Here is a 7358-nt window from a genome sequence, read left to right as displayed (position 1 = left end):
TGCATTTACTTATTAAATTTTTCTATATGTGATTGTGGATGTTCATGGATGAATTCAATAATTGTGGGTCTTTTCTCTAAATTATATATTTATATATTATATATTGTGAAATTTAATTTAATTTTAATTTTGATGAATTAAATAAAATTGAATTTTTCCCTGTAAATTTGAATCTTTATCCCTAATATTATTATCATTGTTATAATGTATATATGTATATATACATACACATGTCTATATATGATATATGAAGCTCTTACACACATGTATATATGTATGTATATATGTGTGTATGTATGTGTATGTATCTGTGTGTGTGTGTGATTGCATTTTTATCTCACAACTGTAGACTTAAACATTGAAACGTTTCATATTCTTTCTTTTCTTTATTAGTAACAATATTATAAGTTTACCCCTTTATACATTTATTATAGCCTACATTATGAATACACATTTTAGGAATAATTGTCCTTGCTCAATCAACAAAACAAAGTTTGTGCTTCAATCCAGGCCATGAGATCTAGTTTATGCTTAAACCAGCTTATAAAGACAAATGAGTTTGATGCCTATAATCAATGAAATTCCTCAAAAGCATTACCAAAGCCTGATTGTAGTCCAATAACTGAAGCCAGTAAAAGAATGAGAATAAATTGGGTGAATGTAAATTTATTCTATTAAAATTCTACAATGAATTACTGAGTGATATGTGAATGTTATTTTGCATAGTGACCATTATGGGTTGATCTAGACTTGCTGCTATGGATGTATTTACTCTTTTACTCTTTTACTTGTTTCAGTCATTTGACTGCGGCCATGCTGGAGCACCGCCTTTAGTCGAGCAAATCGACCCCAGGACTTATTCTTTGTATGCCTAGTACTTATTCTATTGGTCTTTCTTGCCGAACCACTAAGTTACGGGGACATAAACACACCAGCATCGGTTGTCAAGCGATGTTGGGGGGACAAACAGAGACACACATACATATATATACATATATACGACGGGCTTCTTTCAGTTTCCGTCTACCAAATCCACTCACAAGGCCTTGGTTGGCCCAAGGCTATAGTAGAAGACACTTGCCCAAGGTGCCACGCAGTGGGACTGAACCCAGAACCATGTGGTTGGTAAGCAAGCTACTTACCACACAGCCACTCCTGCGCCTATTTCAAAATAAAAAAAATATAACTAAATATGTTTTTTATGAAGACTACTAATTAATCACTAATAGTCATGACTGATGAATATATAACAGAGACAAGAGACTTGCAGAAATGTGCCATCATATGAAGCTCATATACTCATATCTACTTGTAAAAAAACTTGGATGCAAGCAAATGGCAAGCAATGAACTGATAAAGAAGAGACTAATGGATGTTTAATGTAGGTTTGACTAAGTTAAACTTGAATTATAATCATAGTTAAGGGTTGTAGATTAGCAGAATTATTAAAGCATTGGGTTAAATTCTTTGTAGTATTTATTGTGGCTTTTTAGATTATCTGTTCTATCCCCACTGTGACTACCTCTGCTTTTCATTCTTCCAACATTGATAGAATAACATACTAGTCAAGTACTGGTGTCAATGTAATTAACTTAAACCCCTCAACACAAATCTGTTGCCTTGTGCCTATGTTAGAAACAATCATTATAATTATTATCATCCTCATTATTTTCAATTTGTTTGTTTTCCATTATCTGATTGGAGTTAGTTGAGTCTAAGCAGTCAAATCCAACCTTATTATTTCAGCAGCTGGCTATAACCAACACAGCAGACTACTGGAATAGAAGACTTACTAAATATAATTTAATACTGAATGCTTTAGCTTTTAACTCAAATCCCATTACTAAGGTCAAGTGTGCTTTTCCTAGATAACATTCATTACACTGCTCTTAATAAGATAGAGTGTTAATTCAACAAGCTTTGATTCAATTAACTGTGCTCTTCTTCTACCACAGTTGGTATTGGACTTAGTTAAGATTAATTATTCATACCTTCTTAAAGATGGTATCTGCTGCAACAACAGTACTGAGAAAGCGCTTTACAATAGTTAGTTTCAGTTTGTCTATATTTTCAGTTCAAATCTTGCCAGAGAAAATTGTATTTCATTGTTCTGTGGTTGAGAAATGAAATACTAGTCATAAACTAATAATATTTTTTGCTCTACTAACTATACTAACTTTCTTAGAAATGTACTACTTTTGACCTGCTGTGTGAGAAATAATTATGTATATTAGTTAATTTATCCTAAACTTACTGGTAATTAAGTTTTAATTTATTGTGAGCTTTCCCAACGTAAGCTACAGGAGATCCTGTTTATAATGTGGTTTTCATTTCTGATTGTGTCATTTCATTTTACTCACTCCTATGAAAACAAAATAGACATTTTTCTTTTGCCCATATGAACAAAAAAAATGTAATAATGTTTCACAAATAACCACCTACCTTTACAGAAAAAATCTTCATGTCCTGTGAATGAAATTGAAGAAAGGTTACAATTAATAGTATTATTTGTAAAATGCACAGAAAAAACATTTTAATCAAAATTCACAGAAATTGCAAGTACTTCAATGCTTATTTACCTGTTCCAGAATTCTTCAAGAAATGGTTTTCACAAGAGAAAAGAAAACAAGAAAACTATTTTATGCCTTATACTTGACAAAGAAAATACAGAGTAGGTTTTTTTTTAATATTTCTGTATGTTTAATATGTTTTCAATATTTCTGTACGTTTGATATATTTTTAAAGCTGAATGTAAACATGTGAACATAAGAATAGTTGACTATTTAAAACATTATACATTTGAATTCTGGTCAACAAATAAAAAAAAATGTGTAGCTATGATCTTGTGTAAATAAATAGTTTTATTGTTTAAATTCTACATTTTTTTTTAATGTTTAACACATTTCAGCAGTTTAGAGAGTAACCTATGATTTTATTATATGAAATTTGCAAGAGTGATTGTTTCGGCAAATTCTGGTGAAAATTATTACTTAAGGTAAAACTACATATAAATTTTGGCATCGGCATGAACTAATTTCCATGTATATGATTTGTAATTTGCACACACATACGTGTATGTGTGTGTGTGTGTGTGTGTGTGTGTGTGTGTATAAACATTTAAGTGTGAACAAGAGGAAGGAAAGAGAATATGCAATACTAAGTATAGAATTATATATTATATTTTGCTAGCACTGAAACCTCACAAATCTATGAGCAATTATGAAAAATGGAACAAACTATTGCCAAATGTTTTGTAAATTTAATGTCTTTACATTTTCTCAGTGATAAAAGACATAAGGTTTTTAGCAGCAATTCAATCAAAATTAACTATTCTTGTAGTAAAAAACTTTTCCTTTCTCAATTAACCATTTCAGTTCAAAAACTTTTTCCAACATCAATAATACTATCTTTGTTCCTACTTGTAATTTTATTTCCCACAATAATTGTCCTCTCAACAGTAATTGCCTTTTGAAAAATTTGTTTGCTTTTCTATAGTGCTACTAATCTGCAGAAGTATGTGTTTAAATTATATGTATTGGATTAGGTAAAGAGAAATTCAATATGCACTTTTCCAGTGTATCCATTTATTGATGTATCTGGGAAAGCATTTTTGAGATATTTCACTAAATACATTTGATGTTCAAAAGAATAGTTTTATTATGATAAAAGTACTTTAACCAATCAGGTATCTCAAACAGGTGATAATAGAATTGACCACAAAATTGTGCTGAATTTCCAGGTAGGAATCAAGCATATCTGATTATTGAACAAGCAAGAAATTTATCTGATTGCTTGACCAGTCAGAAATAGTAACTAGATCACCATGAAATTTCAAATCATACTCTAAAATATTAAAATAAAGGATTACATTGGATAGTATTGTCCTAGATATATTATCTCTTAAAAATAAGATGTAATGGTATCCACTGGAATGCTTTTAACAATAGGTTTCCTCAGTCAGGAATTGATCTTGGGTTAAACAGCAAAAATATATTTTGTTTATAATACCAATGTGTTTCTTTGAAATACACAGTACTGTTAATTTCAGATTCAATATAGTCTGTTGCTGCATTGTATTACTGTTGCTGTGTAGTATTGTCTGTTGGTGCTGAATTTTTTTCAGCTAGTATTTAGTATTGTCTAGCCAGAAGAGAGATCATGATAATGACATAACTGAACATTATGTAGCAAGTTTTGTATAATATTTTAAAAAAGAATAATTAGAAATTGAAAAATAAAACACCAGACATTTATTTTATTTTATTTTATTTTATTCTTTCAATTGGCTTTTGAAGGGATCCAAGAATAACTCAAGATATTGTTTCCTCTAATATAAAATGAAGTCATTTCAAGAAAATTCTCAGCAAATGCAATTTCTATGTGTTATGTGCATTAGGGAAGAGTTTAACCTGTAGCATAACCACCCAAAAAGCTGTTTCATTTCTGATTTCAATGTGTTTTTTATATTGATTTCTTTTCTATTTAGTTTTCAAATGATCAATAATGAAGAAAAATACCTTAATGGTAATGATGCAGATGCTTGTTGTGATGCTACCGGTGGTGGTAGTGATGGTGGGTCTTTTATTTTTGTCTCCTTACTTTCTTTTTCCTGAGCTAGATTATTGATTTGGCTTTGTTTTGACAGAATTCCTCTTTTAAAACTAATTGCATTTGAACATTTCTATTCAAAAAATAATCATAAAAAAATAATAATAATAAAAATATTACTGACTATGAGAATAACATCCATGAAGTGAACTTGGAATTATGGAAATTTATTCTTAGCCATCAGAATTCGGTGTGATTGTAATGGTACAGGTTGAATACGAAAGCATTAAAAACACATTTTAAGTAATTAAATTCACTTATTTTAGGGTTGGAATTGTTACAAAAATAAATATAATCAACAAAAATGAACAACATAATTATAAATAAACAATTTATTCAAATGACGATAGAACAAAAATATGATTTAGCACAAGCTGATGATATCAGTATAATTTCTGAGCATAATCTTAGACCATACATAGCAGTTTCAGTAATAGCATTATTATCCTCTACTTTGTCCTGACTAGACAATATTACTAAGAAACAACATTTCCCTAGAATTACCTGGAGAATTTGATATTATGACAAACAATGTAGCTGAAATAACAAAAATCTCATTTCAACATTACTATGTTAATTCAAAAAGTCATATTTGGTGTTGTAATATATTTGATTGCACAGGGATGTATTAAATTTCCCTGAAAATAAAATAGCACAATGACAGATTTCCTTTTTTTAAAATTAATTGCAAACATACTTGTGTAATTAAAAAGTTTATTTCACAACTACGTAGTTTGGGGTTCAGTGCCATTGAATAGCACCTGGGGTATATGTCTTCCACTTTAGTCCTAGACTGACCGAAGCCTTGGGTGTGGATTTTGTTGACAGGAACTGCAAAAAGCTTGTTATAACCCTCATGTGTGTGTACATTTGTGTGTGTGTGTGTGTGTGTGTATGTGTGTGTGCATATGTGTGTATGTGCACGTGTGTGTGTGTATGCACATGTGTGTGTATATATGTGTCTTTGTTTATACTTGTGGTTCTACAAAGACTGCTAGGCATCAATTGGGGGTGGGAGTTGTTTTCATTTCCCCAGTTAACAAATTGTATTCTAGCTTTGCATCATCAAAAATATACAAAATAAGAGACCCGTTGCATGAAAAGCAATTCCTTAGTGACAGGATGGGCACCTGGCTGTGGCTGTTAATCAATACCTGTTAATCAATTTCGGGGATGATGAAATAAGTGCCAGATGAGCACTGGAGTCGATGTGAGCAACTAGCTCCCTTCTTCAAAACTTCAGGCTTTGGGCTTCATGGAACCAAAGTAGCTGAGTTCCTTTCAAGTGTTGGGCCTCACGGAGACAATGACCAAGAGCTTTGGCATTATGTTGTGCTTAAAGAAAAAACCCATCAAGCCGAGCAAAATCACAGTCATGGCAGATACTGGTGTCACACAAATGGCACATAAAAACACCCATTACACTCTTGGAGTAGTTGACATTAGGAAGGGCATCCAGCCATATAAAACCATGCCAATTCAGACTGGAATCTGGTGCAGTCGTCCAGCTAACCAGCCCCGGTCAAACTGTCCAACTCATACTAGAACGGACAATGGACGTTAAATAATGATGATGATGAGGATGATGATGTATCTATATAGTTGAAAGAATTGTTGTTATTATTATTTGTTGAAGTGGATTAGCAGAATCGTTAGATCATCAGACAAAACACAATATGCTTTTGCTTTCTATTTTTATGTTCTGATATCAAATTCTACCAAGGTCAACTTTGTGTTTCATTCCTCTAGGCTTCATAAAATAAGGAACTAGTAAAGTACTAGCATTACAACTAAATTAGAAAAAGCCTTTAACCATTTTCCCTCTGACAGGTTTTTAACTCACTATATTATAATCTATTGTTTATAACTGCATCCACCCCAAAACTGAAGCTTGAATGATTAATTTCACATTTTCTCAATTTTTCTGCATTTCATAGTGTAAACAGATTTAATTTCTTGCTTGTTATAATAAATCTTCTTATCAGAATGGAGAGAAGCTGATTATTATTATTATTATTATTATTATTATTGCTCAGTAGTTTTATTTTTATTATAACGTGCTTTCACTTCACTACTGAGCGCAGCTCTGTGTGCCTTGGGTATGTGCTGTGGTTGCTCTTATAGTTACTGTATTGAAAGTGTTTTGCGTAGGATGTGTGCAGAGCCCAGTAGTGAAATTTTATGTATGTTATATATATTTGTAAATCCTGGTGTTTTTGTTATGCATTTGTCTGAATATTTTTTTATCATACCTAAGGCACCTACTATGATAGGAATTGTTTCTGTTTTTAGATTCCACATTCGAGTTACCTCTATTTCCAGGTCTTTGTATTTTGAAAGTTTTTCCATTTCTTTTAGGGAAACGTTGTCATCTGCTGGTATTGATGCATCAGTTAGAAACCATTTTTTTTCTTCATGACCTTTGACAACTATATCTGGTCTATTTGCCTTAATTTCTCTATCTGTGTGTATTGGCATATCCCAGAGTATGGTTGCTTTCTCGTTTTCTGTGACCTTTTCTGGCGTGTGTTTATACCATCTTTTTTCTGTTGTTATTCCATAGTGTTGGCATAGCTTCCAGTGTATATAGGTCCCAGCTCTGTCGTGTCTGTGAATATATTCCTTCTTAGCCAGGACTGGGTAGCCAGAGATAATATGATTTATTGTTTCTTGTCGATCTCCACATATTCTACAGTTACTTGTTATGTTTCTTTTCATTATATGTTTTTAGTAATTTCTGGTGGGGAGGC

This window comes from Octopus bimaculoides, chromosome 4 (assembly GCF_001194135.2).
Source record: "Octopus bimaculoides isolate UCB-OBI-ISO-001 chromosome 4, ASM119413v2, whole genome shotgun sequence".
In the NCBI taxonomy this organism is placed as follows: domain Eukaryota; kingdom Metazoa; phylum Mollusca; class Cephalopoda; order Octopoda; family Octopodidae; genus Octopus; species Octopus bimaculoides.
The sequence above is the reverse complement of the archived record's forward strand: the minus strand, read 5'-3'. Positions refer to the sequence as shown.